The 18,559-nt window shown below is 47.9% G+C and overlaps 1 non-coding gene across 1 annotated transcript; it reads left to right on the forward strand.

The window, feature by feature from the left end:
* Nucleotides 14,986-15,057, forward strand: TRNAC-GCA. The gene has a single exon. It is a non-coding gene; the product is annotated as a tRNA-Cys (tRNA).

Below are 18,559 nucleotides of genomic sequence, written 5' to 3' on the forward strand. Positions count from 1 at the left end.
TCCTGCATTGGCAGGTGGGTTCTTTACCACTGGGGGTCATCAACACCCTCCTTTATAAAGATGCATGAAGTAAGGCATGAGAGAGGGGACGTGCTGGCCCAAGAGCTGGAAAGGATATGATATGTTCCTTTCCACTGAAATTTTCTAAAAGGATGGGAGGACATCAGGGCCAGAAGCCAGAGGCGGGGCAGAGGCCCTGGCTGGTGTGAAGGGCTAGAGAGGCGGCCAGTCCGGCCCTGACCTGCAGAACCGGCTGGAGAATAGATTCAGATCCAGGAACAAGTCGTTAGGTTTGTGTGCGGGAAACACTTACATGCCAAGCTCGTCATAAATGCACGGCCAATCTTGGGAGGGGATGGCCTAGACACAGCACAGCTCTGCCTGCAGAGGTGGGATCTGGGCTGGAGGATTTCACAGATTTGAGGCAGAAGGAAGGCCTTCCAGCTGTGGGTATTCTCGATGGCTGAAACATGGAAAGTGAGCCCAGCTGAATCAGGGATCAGTACCTGATGAAATCCATGAACTGGAGAAAGGGCTTGTGAAGAGAAAACGGAGCCAGACGGGCTGGCTGAGGGTAGACAGTGTTGCGGAGGGAGTCTGGGATCTGAACTGGAGAGTGTGGAGTTTGAACTTGATCTAGTAGGAGATGCCATTGCCGACTGCTGAGCAGGAGAGAGACGGGGGCAAGTGGGTATTGGGGCTGCTGCAATGGGGACGGTCTGGAGTCAGACATGACGGGGAACTGGAGGTGGTCAGAGGATGGGTCTGCAGACCATCTGCTGCTGGGGGTGAGGGGCGTGACAGAGGACACAGGGATGTTTGACGCCTTGAAGAGGTGTGAGCAGAGGTGTTCTGGAGAGGTTTGGCGGAAAGCCACTGCTGCTCAAAATCTTTACAAGTCTTGGAATTTGAGACCTTGGGGCTGCCTGGGCTGTTCAGACCTGATTGGGAGACCCCCTCCTCATGCTCATTCCTCCTTGCAGCCCAGCACCCTGGACTCCAGGCCATTCCTCCCTTTTCTCGACTCCTGGATACCTGTGTGATCCCCACTCTCCATCTGCCTGACAGCAGCCACAGACCAGCATCAAACAGAGGGATCACTATAAGTATAGACAGACCCTGGAGTTGAACAGATGTGGATTTAAACATGATAGCTCTGTCAGCTTGAACAAGCTAATTAACTGACCCTGTCCTCACCTGTGAACCTCGGACACTAAACCATTGTTCTGAGGCTTAATAACAATAGAGTAAATATGTAGCAAAGATGCTGGCACATCCCAAGGTCTGAATGAAAGTTTGCTAATTTCAGATTAGTTTATGGCTGTGAAAGTCACTCAATCACGTCCAACTCTTTGTGACCCCAAAGACTGTAACCTGCCAGGCTCCTCTGTCCATGGAGTTATCTATGCAAGAATACTGGAGTGGGTAGCCATTCCCTCCTCTAGGGGATCTTGCCAACCCAGGGATCGAGCCCAGGTCTCCCTCATTGCAGGCTGACTCTTTAGCGTCTGAGCCACCAGGGAAGCCAATGATAGCTTAATTTTAGTAAAAGCAGAAGTTTGGGCAGGTAGTGAACTGGTGTTGTGCCCTAAAAGAATGAACCTCTGAGAAAGGCAATTTCCCCACCAGCCAGAAAATTACTTTGGTGGAAAGACGTTCAAGTTAAATCACACAGACAACTGCACTTAGTCTTGAAGTGGGAGTGGAGAGGGGTTTGCTCACGTCTCAGCCACATGCCAGCACCTGCAGTGGGTAGGACCCACCTTCCTGGGTGGCAGTACCCTCATGGCACTTCCCCAGGACCTTTAACTTATTAGAAAGCCAGACTCAAATTCCTGAATGGTCAGTTGCCATTGGCCCCACTGGGTTGTGTGCCCAAGAGAATAACGGCCATTTATTGAAGTCCTTTCACTTTTGAAGGTTTTACGTACCTTCTAAGGCCTTGTAGCTCAGATGTGTAGAGCACATGCTCACTTTCTAAGTGAAGTGTTTGAGGCCCAGAGAGGTTTGGTTGGCCCAGTCACACAGCCATCAAGTGGCAGAACCAAGACTTGAACTCAAGCCATCTTGGCACCAAAGCCCAAGTGTTTGGCCACGTAACCAAATAACCTTTATGGTTATTGACAAAAGAGAAGTCGGAGCCTCTCTTTTCAGAATTACTCCATTTTACCCTCAGATTTTAAAATTTAAGGTACAATCAAGGGGATCCGTATACCGAGCAGAATTTTGGTCTGTGCCGAACGTTTGCAAGAGAGTAAATCACGAACGTAGCAAGAGAGTAAAAAAAGTAATCTTAGGGGCCAGAAAGGCCTTAGGGTCAGGGAGCCCCTGTCTGCAGCTGCAGAAATGGAGACGGGGAGGAGCGGGTGGTGGCTGCTGGCGGCTGGCTCACCCAGGAGGGGGCGGTGACCGAGCCGGCCGCGGGGCTGGCACTGGAGCAGGCGCGCGGCAGCACACGGACGCCGTACTTATTAGACACCCCTTGTGTGCAGAGCATTGTGCTGGGCTCCATGAAGAAACACAAAAGGATTAGGAGACCCTGCGCTGCCTTGACAGCACTCAGAAGCCACCGCAGACTGCGGCCTGATTCTCCTGTGAGGGCTGTGAAGGCTGACGGAGACCTTTAGGCCGCTGTCGGGGGCAGGCAGGGCCACGCCGCCATCTCTCCCCTGACCCTCCTTCCAGGCAGGGTAGCTGTAACGAGCCAGGTGTCTGTGGGGACCTCTCCGGGGGCGGTGTTGTGGCGGCTCCTCAGATTAAGGGATCAAGGACGGAGGCCTCCAGGCCCTCCTGTTGCCAGGGCAACAGTGAGTCAGGCCGAGGCCTCTCCTCGGGCTTTCTGGAAAGCGTTTTCAGCTGCTGAAGCCTCTTACTGTTGTCGCCGGGCGTCGTGGGGACTTCTAAATGTAGGTTTGCAATCAGTTCTGCGCTGACCACTTCTCACTGGGTTCCTTGAAATGGGTGTTTTTAGCTAAAACACCAACTAACCCTTCTATTTCTGCTTTCTACCAAAGGTAACTCCAGGCTAAAATAATTTTTCAAGCAAGAAAAGACAGGAAGGAAGAAGGAAGGGAGACAAGGAAGGAAGGAAAGAGAGGGAAGGCGGGAGGGCAGAAGAAAAACAAAGCAAAACACTGAGTTAAATCAAGGGCTAAGATAGTAAGGGACCTACTGTGAAAACTTCCAGTCAGAAATCAGACCTAGCCTTGAGTTTATTAGGCATTAATAGTAATTATCAGTATGATTCACTGGGTCCTACCACGTTCCCGGCACTGTGCTAAGTAAACGCTTTCATTTTCTCTTTTGACATCGCGTGAAATCAGGATGCATAGTCCCTCTTACAGATGAAGTTCGCAGAGGTGAAGCGATTAGCCCCAGGTCAGTCATGTGGTCAGAATTTAAACACAGAGTGGGTGCTGCTAACTGCTGCTGTAGCCCGCCTCCCAGTTCCTTCTTCGTGGATTCTCAATACAGAAGGCGAAACAGTCCTTTTTCTCGAATTGCAGCTCTGACTCTCCCTCGGACATGGCAGACAGGCCAGGCCAGCCCAGCAGCCTGGGGACAGCACCGGGCTCACCAAACATGAAGGCAGAGATGCTGAGCGCCAAACCAGCCCCCCTCGTTCTGGACCAAGCTCCCCTCTTCTGTGGGGACTTCGGGAAGAGGCTTAACTGCTCAGGTGAGGGGGTCCCCTTCTGTGTGTGTTTCTACGTTGGGACCTGCGAAGCCATTCGACAGTCAGAGAAGGAGTTGGGTGACGGAGATGAGCACCAGGACCACACATCTGCTCTACAATAAAACCGAATTCCTGCCCTAACTCACTCGGTTTGGGCTTGGGCTACCTCTTGGGTCCACACCACCATTCCTTCCGCTACAACCGATAAATGAAATTCACTGCTTCCCTTTGCGAAATTATCAAACCAGTTCTCAAAATAACTTGAAGATGATAAGATAGGAGCATCACTATTGACCGTTATCTAGGATAAGGAGAAACTAATTTTTTTCTATTTTGGAGGTGCTACATGGCTTGCCGGATCTTAGTTCCCCAGCCAGGGATTGAACCTGGGCCCCCTGCAGTGGAAGCACGGAATCCTAACCACTGGACCGCCAGGACATTCCTGAAAAGTTGAATTTTAGTGACAAAATGTGCCAATAAAAATTTCTATCCTTACTAGCAATTTTATTTAAATAACGAATAGCAGGACAACAAATTGTTTCCTTCTAGAGTCAGTATAGTCTAATAAGCATAAAAGCTTTTTAAGAACTACATTCAATCAATTCTTTGTTTACAGAATACACAAATACGAAAGTTACGCCCTCAAAGGATTGAAATTCACTGGATTTGAGCTAAATTCAATTGAGAAAATTAAACAGGTTATGAAGCATGACATTTGCTTTTCTCCCACTGAAGGTATGATCCAAGAACCACGGTTCCATGGCCAAATTTTCTGCACATCAAGTATACAAATTCTAAAACCTAAGATAAAAAACGGGGGTAAGTATTATCTTACATGGATTGATTATCATCGCTGAAAATCGCCTCATTGATTTTGTCCGAAAGCAAAAACAGCAAGCTGGTTTGCAAAGTGACACCCTAAACAATTTAATAATAACAGATCTCCAATTATTACTCATTTCCCACTTTATCTTGAATTGATCACTGCTTTACCAAGCCAAAGGTTTGTGACACATTTTGAAATAAGTTTGGAAAAAAATTAAACCTCCTGTCTCATAGTACTACTAAAAGAGCAAGTCAACATCCAAGTAACATCAACCTCTAGTATATTTAATTCAAAGGGTAGACATATTGAGAAGAAATAGACACATTTTTCTTGCCCAGATCCGTGCCAGCTCTTCAGAGTCTAGCAATAAGCATAAACTAAACTGCATACAAACATGCTTGGGTGTTCATTTCACCAAAAGGATTAACTTGCCTTAGCATGTTATTGTCATATAACTAACTTTCAAAATTTAATTTACAACCCTTTCCCCCCCAAATGAAAATAGCATTGTTGTTTTTTTTACTTACTGTAAAGGAAACGTCTGAGTCCCAGAGAATAAAAACTTATCTCAGAATTGAATGAGCCCATTATTTCTCCATGAGAAAGTATTAAGTCTCATCCGTAAATGTACCAGAAGAGGTTCATTTTATTTACCACCCAGTAGGAAGACTTGAAGCCATCTCCGCAACTGTGAAATTAAACGGCTTGCTTGGAAGTGTTCCCTCTCTCTCTGTAGAAACTAAATCTATATTTTAGAAACTCTTTCAGAGTCAGGACACAAAATCTTCATCAAATTTGTAACGATCAGCCAAGTTTTCTGCACGTCATCTGTCTGTTTTCAAGTTTTTGGTTTTAGCCCCAGAATTCCTTGTTTAAATAAAACCATTTTCAGAAGCTAAATATGTAAAATAGTTGGAGGCAGAGGGGCTGGGGTTGGGGGCGGGGGGGTGGGCTGCTAAACCCACCTGTTCAGCCCTCCCGGCCTTGGGGGCTGCACTGAGGGGGTCTCTGAGGAGGAAGCTGCTTTAAACCCCACCCCATGCCCCCACGGTAAGTTCTACCAACCCCCTCCCTCGCTTCAGTATTTCCCAACCTCAATCCAAACTCTGTGTGTTTAAGGTATCCATTGACACATTCCGTGCTTACTCCTTTGATAGGGCACAGGGTTTAAGCTGATTTCTTCCTTTTAGGGTACACCTACACCTCTGCTGGAGAAGGAAATGGGAAGCCAGTCCAGTATTCTTGCCTGGGAAATCCCATGGGCAGAGGAGCCTAGCCGGCTACAGTCCATGGGGTCACAAGAGTTTTGGACGCGTCTGAGCAACTCAACAGCAACAGCACCTCTCTAGTCTCTATAACCTCTACGTTACCAGGCAGATGTCCGTATCAGGTTCTGCAGTGAGTCTCTATAAATCTCACCAGAGAAGTCTGGCGGGCTAACACCCACCACGAATTCCTGGAAGGCTGAAGGAAATAGCAGCACAGATGTCCAGAAAAGCCCTGTCAGAAGCTGTAAGGATCCCAGAAGTTATTTTTACAGCCATCACTTATTTCCACTGCAGAGGCAAGGGAGGATCAGGCCAAGTTGCAGCCCAAGGACCTCAAACACACAACCTGACTGCGGGGCATGGTGGGGGAGGGGGGGCAGCTTTGAGGGTCTCTCTTCTCTGGGCTGTCCTGGGCTCCAGGGCGTCCTGTCCCTGGCATGGGCCCTGGGCAGCCTACATGTACTCGACCTTCTCAAGGGCAGGCTTCAGGTCATCCCCATGCTGGCTCCAGCATCTGGTCCAAGCGCGGCACTCTACTGTTAAATTAAGCAGGGAATAAGACACAGGTGAAAATGTGCAGGAAAGAAACAAGTAAAATGCACAAATAAAACCCAGAACTTCTATCCAGTTGGGATGCAGATGATCTCCTCATTCAAGCTAATCCAAGCCTGTAAAAGACGGCACAGAAAATTTATCCTTCCCTCTGATATCTCAGCCCAAATATCAGGTAGAGTCCCCAGGTCACTGCCTGATCCTCTTAACCAGTCGCAGGGTGGCTTAGGGTGATGACGGAAATCCCTCTGGGCTGCCCTGCCTTTCCAAGGAAGGTCACCCAGCGACCCAATAAGGAGTCCAAGGGCAGGCAGGCAGCAGAGCTAGACGGCAGGGGCATGGAGGAGTGCCATCTCCCTGGCATTCAGGGAGGCCTGCCCCCTTTCCGGGGCTGGCTGAGCTGTTAGATTGTCACTCCTGTGTTTGCACAGGACAGCAGCGATTCCAGGGGCAACACGTAACACACACACACACACACACACACACACACACACACACACATCGGGACCCCTGTGTAGAGTCCTCTCCCAATCCCAGGCCCCCAGCCCCTTGAAGACTTCCCTGGGGACCCTCCGAGCCCGCCGGGCTCCCTAGGGGTACGGCCGCGCCCATCCTTAGCCTCTCTCTACGGCCTCGCAGTTCCATCAATCTGGGCCCCGAGAGTCAGCCCCTGTGAAATGGGAACAGACGGTGTCTGTCTCCCCAGGGCTCTGTGAGCAACGCCGCAGGATGATGGAGCCAGGCCTTAATTTTTTTTTTAATCTACATATTTTTAAGTTAAAGATAGGATTTTTTATAGCTTTATATAGTTATGTTCTAAATAAATGTGTATTATTTTGTAAACTTAATTTCTAGGGACCTGCATTTTTCAGATTCCTCGGTCGACCCGACCCCTCCCCGCTCACCAGCCGGCCCAAACGCCCTGAGCGCGCGCAGGCCACCGCCAGGCCCTGGGCCTCGCTCGGGCGCGGGCGCCACGTGGGACGGCGGCCGGCGCGTGCTGCCCCCTGCCGGCCAGAGCCCGGAGCCCGGAGGCCGCCGCGCCGCACCTGGCCGCCCGCGGCCGCTCTAGGAACGCGGGGGCCTCTCGGTGGTGGCGCGGGGCCGCCGTCGCGCGCCCAGGAAGGGGCCGTGCCCGGAGCCCGTGGTCCGCTGCGCGGGAGCTTCTCGTAGGCGCGCCTGGCCTCCCCTACCGAGCTGGTGGCCCGCCGCCGTCCTGGTGCGCCCGGGGAGCAGCCCCCTGGGGCCGAAGCCGCTCTGGTTTTCTTGTGTTTCTGCCCCCCCACGCTCCGGCGGGCCCCCGAGCGTCGCGGGGCGCGTTCTTTGTGCAGATTCGGGTGTTGGGAGCCCGCGGGTGCGGAGGGGAGGCCTCGACTCTGAGGAGAGCGGAGCGCCGAGACGTGCCCCACCCCGTGGGCTCCAAGCCGCTCCGAGGAGAAGCGCGGAAAGGAAATCCCCGCAAATCGCGGGGAACGAAGGAGGAGGGGGTGGCCCCCGCAATGGACCCGGGAATTAGAGATGCGGACCCTGTCCCGCGCTGCGCTCCGTTTCGCCCACTTTTCTCCGACTCGAGTCGGTTAAGCTAGTGGCAGATGTATTTACACCAGGCGGAGGCGGACCTTGAGAAGCTGACGATGGGCCCCGACTGGTTATTTGTTTGCTTCTTGATGTATTTTCCAATATGTTTAGTTATTTCCAAAAGTTAGCATTGCCCTGTCAAAGGGTATTGGCCCCTTTTTTTTAAGGCTTTTGATGTATGTTACCAAACCGTTCTCCAGGAGGGACACCGGCTCAGCTTCTTGTGGGGTGGAGGGAAGGTTAGGTAGGGTACCGGCTGGCCAAGCTGGGAAACTGGGAAGGTGGTCCCTTGGGCAGGATGGGGGTTGAGAATCACCGGGCATTTAAGGGCCACATGTGGTTCCCTGTGAGTGATGACCGGGTCAGGCAGTGTCTTGGAGATCATGCCCTGGGTCATACTGAGGGACTGACTCTCAGTGGATGTCAGCGCTTCTGGAACACTGGGCAGCCAGAGGGAGCCTTTAAAAGTGCAGGTCCTCTCTTGGCTCTGTGAGTGAAATCCAGAATTCCATCAGGACCCTGTCTGCCTCTCCAGCACTAGGTTGGGAATCCTGTTTCCTAGGGCTGTGTAGCAAAGTACCAGAAACTGAGTGCCTTCACACGACAGAAATTTATTGGCTAAAAAAGTCCCAAATCAAGGTCAGGTGATATGAGGGTTGGTTCTTCCTGGAGGCTCTGAGGGAGACTGTTCCGCGCCTCAGTCCTCCCTTCACTGTGGGCAACCCACCGTGTCCTGGGCCTGTGGACACATCACTCCGGCGTCTGTCCTCGCCTGGCGTTCCTGTGTGTCTCTAGTTCTGTGTCTCTTTGTATAAGGACAGTCATCATGTTAGATAAAGGACTCACCCGGATCCTGTACGACTTCATCCTCCTTAACTATCTGCAAGGACCCTACTTCCGAGGAGTGTCACATCCCAGGTTCCTAAAAGGACAAGGGTTTGAGGGGACGCTGCCCAACCCACAAGAGGCCGTCCCCTCTCCCCGCACTCCAGCGTCCTGCCTTCTCTCCATTCCCCTGGCTCAGCCCCCAACCCCTCGCCCATCCTGGACTGCCGATGTCCGCCTCACATCCCCTCCTCCTGCAGGGTGTTCTGGAGATGCCACTGCCTCAGGAAAGCTCTCTCGAGCTGCAGACGAGGGTTGCCCTGTTCTGTTTTTCGGGCTCCCGGCACTCATCACAAGGACATCTGAGGAAGTGCGTGAGTCACAGTGTGTTGCTCTCCCGTGGGCCTGCTCCTCCAGAAAGTCGCCCTGGTGACAGCAGGAACCAGGCCACCTGGGTGAACACGAACAGACCGAAACACGTGGCCATAGGTGCTTACAGACTGAGCTGGGGAGCCTGTCTCAGTCGGACAGGCCCCATGTCGGGGCCACTGAAGAGCCCATCAGGAAGGTCTCCGAGGCAGGGGCCCCTGGACCCAAAGGGAGACAGACCTGCATTCAGTGCAGGCTCCACTCCGACCCCGTCAAAACTTACAAGACTTCTGTAGGCTGCCCCTACCCCACCTCGATGCCCTCTGTCTTATCCCTTTATACTGTTTACATTCCTCCAGCCATCCTGCCAAGCCAGCTCCCTCCTTAGGGCCTTGGTGGTCTCTACCCACAGTCCAGAGCGCTCTGCATCCAAATTTCTACACCCTGGCTTCTTACCATTCAGACTTCAGCTCCAATCGTCACTTCCTGATGACCCCATCTCACTACCGCCCCACCCTGTCATCTTCCATCACATCCACCTGCTTTATTTTCCTACAATATTTTCAGTATCGGAAATGATTTTGTTCATTTGTTTGTTTTCCTGTTTGTCATTCTAACCTCTCGGGATATAAGCTCCATGAAGTCAAGGACCTCGTTTGCCTGTTCGCTGCTGAACCCTCAGTGCCAGACTAGAACCCAGAACACCATGGGTGCTTCCCAAGTGTTTGTTGAATGACCAAATGACAGTTAACCCCTCCAGTATCTGTTTTTCCGTCTACAAAATAATCTGAGCTACTTTATAGGAGAAAATAATTGTACCTACCTCAAAGGGAGGATTAGAAGAGGTATGTGCAGTCCCACCAAAGTAGTAAACACTCAACATATCGAGCCTTTATCAATATTTTAGATTGACATCCAGCCTAACATGGAGGGGGACCAGAGGGCAGATGTGGTGGTAACTGTTTCAAATCCCCGGAGGTGGTTACAGAGGCTGATTCAACCCTCCTGTTCTTTCAGTTACCCAACCTTTGCTACAAAAGGATGGAAGAAGTATGGTTAACAGCCTGGAACTTGGACCAGGAGGTCTTGAAAATAAGTGTCTTGGAAATTTTCTGAGACTGTGTCCTCATCTGCAAAATGGACATAATTATTCCTTATCAAAGCTTTAGTGGGTTATATGTAAATTATAATGCATATTTCCCAAATTAGTATCCAGATGTTTTGTCTTAAAGCAATTATTGATTAATTATATCAAAGCAAATGGTATTGTTTGCAATTACTGGAAGGGAATATGCTTAAATTTGTTTTTCTTTTCTGATTTTGAAAGTAATACATTATATTGCAGAAAATTTGGAGGATGTAGAAAGTATGAAGATGAAAGTTTTAAAATCAGCCATAATCCCCCCTGCTTTTAGTCCTCATCTTTATGCCATGGAATGAACGATGCAAATTTAAATGCATCAGCAAGAGGAACAGTGATGCCAGCAGGTCCATGGACTTGGGCATCCCAGAAGGTAGGTTTGCTTCCCGAGAAGCCATGGAAAGTACCTGCTTGATGGAGTCTCGGGAATGACTAGGCGGGAGAAGAGGTCAGGAGGAGGGACTGGTCTTTTAAGGCTGTGGCCTGAGAAGGGCATTTGAGTATAGATTAAGAGGCCCTGATTTGGATTCAGAAATATTTCCATGTCCTTAAAAGAAAAAAAAAAAATTTTTTACATTTCTAGGTAGTTTATGAAAATAAAACAGTACTGAAAATATTTTTACATTTGAGATAATGCTCTCTGTCATTTAACACACAATCCCCTGGCTTTAAAAATATCAGTGACCTTGTCATTCACTCAACTGAGCTGTTCCCTTCTTCCTTGCATTGGGGTTTTTTAAACCTCCCTCGGAGATTCTAATGGTGCTTCCCAGGTGGCTAGTGGTAAAGAATCCACCTGCCAATGCAGGAAATGCAAGAGTCACAGGTTTGTCACCTGGGTCAGGAAGATCCCTTTGCATAGGAAGTGGCAACTTACTCCAGTGTTCTTGCCTGAAAATTTCCATGAACAAAAGAGCTGGACGTGACCAAGCGACTGAGCGTGTGCACACACACACACAGATTCTAATATGGTCAGGACTGAGAAACAGGACAGCGTGTAATTTATGCGTTATTGTGAACTATATGAAATTTAAATAGCTTGTGGTATCTTAGTTCCCCAACTAGGGAGTGAACCGGTGCCCCCTGCAGTGTGAAGTCCTAACCACTGGACTGCCAGGGAAGTCCCAATAGTTTTTGATCATAGAGATATCGCATACCTCACTTAACTACCTCTTTAGTATTGGGCATATCAGTTTCTATTTTATTTGCTTAAATATTTTAAATAACACTTACGGGGTCTTATATATCCTTGAGCCAACATTTGTTCATATTTCAGGTTTTTCTAAGAATGGATTTCAACAAAGGAAATTACTACCAAGTCAAAGGGAATTAATTATTTCAATCTCTGGTTTGACACTGCTGTTCCCCTCAAGAAAGATTGTATACCAATTACAGTCCCAATTTATACTACTAGTTCAGTTCAGTTCAGTCACTCAGTCGTGTCTGACTCTTTGCGACCCCATGAATTGCAGCACGCCAGGCCTCCCTGTTCATCACCATCTCCTGGAGTTCACCCAGACTCACGTCCTTCGAGTCCGTGATGCCATCTAGCCATCTCATCCTCAGTCATCCCCTTCTCCTCCTGCCCCCAATCCCTCCCAGCATCAGAGTCTTTTCCAATGAGTCAACTCTTCTCATGAGGTGGCCAAAGTATTGGAGTTTCAGCTTTAGCATCATTCCTTCCAAAGAAATCCCAGGGTTGATCTCCTTCAGAATGGACTGGTTGGATTTCCTTGCAGTCCAAGGGACTCTCAAGAGTCTTCTCCAACACCACGGTTCAAAAGCATCAATTCTTCGGCTCTCAGCCTTCTTCACAGTCCAACTCTCACATCCATACATGACCACTGGAGAAACCATAGCCTTGACTAGACGGACCTTAGTCGGCAAAGTAATGTCTCTGCTTTTCAATATGTTGTCTAGGTTGGTCATAACTTTTCTTCCAAGGAGTAAGTGTCTTTTAATTTCCTGGCTGCAGTCACCATCTGCAGTGATTTTGGAGCCCCCCCCAAAATAAAGTCTGACACTGTTTCCACTGTTTCTCTATCTATTTCCCATGAAGTGATGGGACCAGATGCCATGATCTTTGTTTTCTGAATGTTGAACTTTAAGCCAACTTTTTCGCTCTCCTCTTTCACTTTCATCAAGAGGCTTTTTAGTTCCTCTTCACTTTCTGCCATAAGAGTGGTGTCATCTGCATATCTGAGGTTATTGATATTTCTCCCGGCAATCTTGATTCCAGCTTGTGCTTCTTCCAGCCCAGCGTTTCTCATGATGTACTCTGCATAGAAGTTAAATAAGCAGGGTGACGATATACAGCCTTGACATACTCCTTTTCCTATTTGGAACCAGTCTGTTGTTCCATGTCCAGTTCTAACTGTTGCTTCCTGACCTGCATACAGAGTTCTCAAGAGGCAGGTCAGGTGGTCTGGTATTCCCATCTCTTTCAGAATTTCCACAGTTTCTTGTGATCCACACAGTCAAAGGCTTTGGCATAGTCAATAAAGCAGAAATAGATGTTTTTCTGGAACTTTCTTGCTTTTTCCCTGATCCAGCGGATGTTGGCAATTTGATCTCTGGTTCTTCTGCCTTTTCGAAAACCAGCTTGAACAGCAGGGAGTTCACGGTTCACGTATTGCTGAAGCCTGGCTTGGAGAATTTTGAGCATTACTTTACTAGCATGTGAGATGAGCACAATTGTGCGGTAGTTTGAGCATTCTTTGGCATTGCCTTTCTTTGGAATTGGAATGAAAACTGACTTTTTCCAGTCCTGTGGCCACTGCTGAGTTTTCCAAATTTGCTGGCATATTGAGTGCAGCACTTTCACAGCATCATCTTTCAGGATTTGAAACAGCTCAACTGGAATGCCATCACCTCCACTAGCTTTGTTTATAGTGACGCTTTCTAAGGCCCACTTGACTTCACTTTCCAAGATGTCTGGCTCTAGATTAGTGTTCACATCATCATGAGTATCTGGGTCGTGAAGATCTTTTTTGTACAGTTCTTCCGTGTATTCTTGCCACCTCTTCTTAATATCTTTTGCTTCTGTTAGGTCCATACCATTTCTGTCCTTTATCAAGCCCATCTTTTAATTTTTTCCTCATTTGATAGGTGGTAAACGTTATATTTTAATTTGCATTTCTTTGGTCTGAGATCTACCCTGATTCACTGAAAGGAAGCCCAGGTGGCACAGTGGTAAAGAAACTGCCTGCAGTGCAGCAGAAATACAGGACACTTCCAGAAGTTACAAGTTCAATCCCTCGGTCAGGAAGATCCCTTAGAGTAGGAGATAGCAATCTGCTCTAGTATCATTGCCTGGAAAACTTGCAGGGACTGAGGAGCCTGGCAGGCCACAGCCCAGGGAGTCACAAAGAGTCAGACGCAACTGAGCACGCACCATCAATGCACTGATGGCCTAAGTGGGCTTTTTACACATTAATTTATTTGCAATAGTTTGTGATAAATTACAAAAATATTTCCCCAACTTGCCATCAATCTCCCAGTTTTGTTCATATTCCTAAACTCTTCATGTTTATGTAGCCAAAACTACTGATATTTTCTGTTGGAATTTCTTCCATACCTTCCCTGCTGTTCAGACGTTAGTTAGGTATTCATTTATATTCTCTTCTCCTATATGTTTGGTTTTGTTATACACGATGCTTTAATCCTCTTGGGCTGTGTTTTGATGTACAAAAAGAAGGTGCGTTGCTACTTTAATTATTTTTCCCAAATAGCTAATTAAACTCTGCCAGTTTCATTTATGTAAATAACCTTTCCTTTCCCGTCTGAATTCACGGCTGCTCTAACTCTGGGCTGTAAAGCACGGGGTTAAGTGCGTGGGCTCCAGCGACAGGCGGCCTGAGTTTGCATCCGGCTTACTAATCACGTCTCCTTGGACTGCTTTCTGCACATCCCGGGGCCTCGGGTTCCTCCGCTCTGCCGCCGGGGTACCGATCACAGCCCTGAGTCAGAGGGTTGTTGTGACCGTCATCACTGCTCAGGCACTTGCGACGATCTTTCATCACGTTTGTAATGTTTTCCCGGGTCCGGGTGTCAGGTGTTCTTAGATGTTCTAATAATTACAATGGAAAAGTCCTCCAGTGGCGCTCCTGTTATACTCACAATTTTCTTAGCTCCCTATTTCATTTTTGGAAATAAATGGCCTGTCTTGTATTTATTAGGCCTGGTCTTCCGATTACTTCTCAAGGAAGGAGTTTGAAAAAAGGGCACTGCTTGATTGGGCTGGAGGAAGGAGGACTAGCCGAGGTCTGGCGGTTAGGAGAGCAGAGCCCTGAGGGGCTTGGAGGGCAGCGGGAAGAGGAAAGATAGGCAGCGAAGAAGAGGAGACGGAGGACGAGACCGAAGGGCAAAGGGCAGATAGAGCAGGACGAACAAGGCGGGCCGGGCTTGGACCCGAGTTTGGCAGTGTGGGAGAGTTCCGAGCCACCTGCGTTTTCTCCTGGTAACCCGAGAGTGCCTCAACCTCTGCGCTTCTGGGTCAGAGGGCCTCAAACTCTGCGCTTCTGGGTGAGAAGTCCTCCACCTCTGCACTTCCGGGTGTGGGCTGAAGACTGTGACCGAATCGATCTTCCCACCAACCTGAAGAGGAAGACCGGTTGGATTTCAGAGCAGGAGGACCAGTCTGGAATGACCATGGGTGTTGGAGCCCATGGCAGGGGCTGCGGAGGTTGGCAGGGTCCAGATGTAGCTACAGCAGCATAAAGGTGTGAGTTGAGACTGCCATATAACAGCAGGGGGTGTAGCTCAGGGGTAGAGCATTTGACTGCAGATCAAGAGGTCTCCGGTTCAAATCCGGGTGCCCCCTTCTGATGCTCCATTTTGGAGTTTGGCATAGTCGACCTTCCTTGGGTCCCTGTAACTCTCTGTAGTTGAAGCAACCCCTCTACCCTGAAAACAACACCCACTGACTCTTTCCCATCTGAAGAGAGATTCCTTCCTGTCTTTGCACTGTCCTTTCATCCCCACAGGAGACCTGCAAGATCAGGATTTGGGGATGACAGTCAATCCAATCCTCTCAGTCCACCAGCCAGGTTGGTTTTCCCAAGGCCAAGGTCTCCACAGGTGCTCCCTCCAGGAACAGAATGCAAGCTACATATCTGAATTTACATTTACTAGTAGCCCCCTTAAATATTTAAAGTAAAAAAGGGAAAATGGGTGAAGGGGGTCAAAAGGTACAGAATTAGATAAATAAGGCTTGAGGAGCAATGTACAGCATGGTGACTATAGTCGCTGTATTAACAATATTTTATTGGATATTTGAAAGTTGCTAAGAGAGTAGACCTTGAAAGTTCTTATAACAAGGGAGGAATGTAACTATGCGAGGTGCCTGATGTTAACTAGACTTATTGTGGTGATCATTTGTCAATATATACATGTATCAAATCATGTTGTACACCTTTGATATTACATTGTATGTCAATTATATCTCATTAAAACTGGGGGAAATGTTTTCATAAAAATAAAGTAAAACGACATCAGCAAAACGAGTCTCCTTTTGTGGAGGGGGCATGCTCTGCAGTTGTGGGATCTTCGTTCCCCAACCAGGGAGCAAACCCCCGCACTCTGAAAGTGCCAAGTCCTAACCACTGGGCCACCAAGGAATGCCCCAACCGTCCACATTTTAAAATCCAGTATATCCAAAACATTATCATTTCAGCATATGACCAATATAAAAATTTATAAATGAGGTAAATCCTTGAAATCTGGCTGCAATGTCCTCTTAAGGTACCTGCTCATCTGGACCAGCCGCCTGTGGACTGGGGGCAGCTCTGCAGCACGGGGAACCTTGCTGGCTTCTTGCCGTTTTCAAGGAAATGGGGAGCCAGGTGCTGGTCAGGGTCCTAGGAGGCTCCTCTTGCTCCCCAGGGTGTGATGGATGGAAAGAGCCCCAGGGAGGAGCCATCGCCCCACCTTCCTCATCATCACAAGGGAAGTTAGCCAGGAGCAGGGAGGGCTGCTCCCCACAGGACAGATGTAAGACTGAGGTCCAAGGCAACTCTGGGGATACATAGGAGACCCATAGGTTTCCAGGTCCCTGGACAGCCTCTTTCAATTGTCTTTTTTCTGCAGACCAAGTATGTTTAATGAAAATACTTCTGATTCAGGTGTGGAGTAACTGGTAAGCTCAGAGCAAAGTAGGCTAATTGAAAAGTATTCTCAGAGACTTCCCCGGTAGTCTCATGGTCAAGATGCTATGCTCCCAAAGCCTGGGTCACAGGTTCAATCCTTGGTTGGGGAGTTATAACCAGACATGCTACATGGTATATAGCCAAAACACAAAAGAAAATTTTAAAAAATATTAAGCACTTTTAAAAGTACCCAGTTGCAATTTTCTTATATTGCAGTATATAAACAATTTAGCCACAAAATTTCACAGGTCTTTCTTGTCTTTTTGCTTCCCTTCAAAGTACATTTCTTTAATTTTTTAAATTAATGGCCACATCATGTGGCATGTGGGATCTTATTTCCCAAATCAGGGATTGAAACTTCGTCCCCTGCATTGGAAGCACAGAGAGTCTTAACCACTGAACAGCCAGGCAAGTCCCTCAAAGTACATTTCTTCTACAAAAATATTTGTAAGACAGAACTCTTGAAATGAGTATGATTCTCCTGAATATTTCACCAAATTTAGATGTTGTGAAGTCCCAAGCTTTGAAAATTTCATTCCCTTCAGGTACAGAATGTAAATTTATTCAATTGAAATTAAGAACGTCAGCCAAAGGTTCTTTTCAGACTATGCAAGCACAATTTTAGAAATTCAGAATTAAATCTTGTATACCATGTGAACTTTCATTGTTTAATGTGTTCAGTTTCTCTCTTGCTTTTGCAAGACTACCTCTCAATGTCTTTCTGTTTGCAAATTTTATTTTCGTTTATTGCAACTCTCTAAAGGTTTCAAAAGCTGAAGTTCTGGGGCACACATTTGTTGAAAACTTTGATTAAGGATTTCCAACAGGTTTGTGTAAGTGTAGTGTGTTAGTCGTTTAGTCGTATCTGACTCTTTGGGACCCTACGGACTGTAGCCCACCAGGCTTTTCTTGTCCATGGGATTCTCCAGACAAGAATACTAGAGTGGGTTGCCATTCCCTTCTCCAGGGGGTCTTCCTGACCCAGGGATCAAACCTGGGTCTCCTGCATTACAGGCAGGTTCTTTACCATCTGAGCCACCAGTGGAGGTTTGTGCAAAACACAATTCTGGGTGCCTATTTTTACAAAGAAAAAAAAAGGGTTTAATACCAATACCAATACCATTGCAGGACACTTGGGTTAATTCACAAAGCAGTTCTTCAAAGGCTCAAACACTTCTAAAATCTTAGTGCTATTGGGGTTGGATGTGTCTAAGATACTATACTGGTAGACCTACAATACAGGTCAGTTCAGTAGCTATTTGTACTTTCTTACACATACTGCTGCTTCCTCAGGCGGCACTAATGGTAAAGAATCCACCAGCTGATGCAGGAGACATATGAGATTCAGGTTTGAGTTTGATCCCTGAGTTGGGAAGATCCTGTGAAGGAGGAAATGGCAACCCACTCCAGTATCTTTGCCTGGAGAATCCCTTGGACAGAGGAGCCTATTGGGCTACAGTTCACGGGGTTGCAAAGAGTCAGACACCACTGAAGCACACACGCCCACATGCAGCCATCAAGAAATCTTTTCTTGTATGAAATCGGCCGTGTCACAAAAACAAATTAGTTTTTCAAAAACTTAAAAACAATTCAGCTTTTATATGAATTGGTAGAATATCACAGCCCGTTTGGATGCACTTTTGAATTATGTGTGCCCCACCGTGCCCACATTTCTGCTTCATTTGCTTAGAACTTACTGACAGCATCCCTGCTAAGAACATTGTTTACATTAAAATCTTGGGCTTTAAAACTTGCCTTCTTTTATTATTATAGCAAAAACAAAGTTTTATCTTCTATTGAATTCATTCCCCCCCCCCGTTTTTTTTTTGTTTTTTCCTGATGGACCAGGGATTGAACCTGGGCCCCCAGCATTGGTGGGGGCAGAGTCTTCACCACTGGGCCACTAGGGAAGTCCTGCTGAGCTCATAAATGGAGTTTATAGCCGCCTTCACGATGCCAGGTACTTCACCTTGGACAAAATGAACTTCCAAAGCTTCATTTTGATTCCATGAACTGGATGCTGAGACAGCAGACCCAAAAGCAGGACCATCCTCAGGGACAGACTTAAGCGGCCCCATCTAACCAGACTGATGTAGTTCCTCAGCTTATCAGTTCGTGTCCCCTAGGATGTGGGTGCTCCTCAGAAGGGCTCCTCTCGCTGGCTGGTGGAGAGGTTGG

The sequence above is a fragment of the Capra hircus genome, chromosome 4, assembly GCF_001704415.2.
Source record: "Capra hircus breed San Clemente chromosome 4, ASM170441v1, whole genome shotgun sequence".
Classification (NCBI taxonomy): domain Eukaryota; kingdom Metazoa; phylum Chordata; class Mammalia; order Artiodactyla; family Bovidae; genus Capra; species Capra hircus.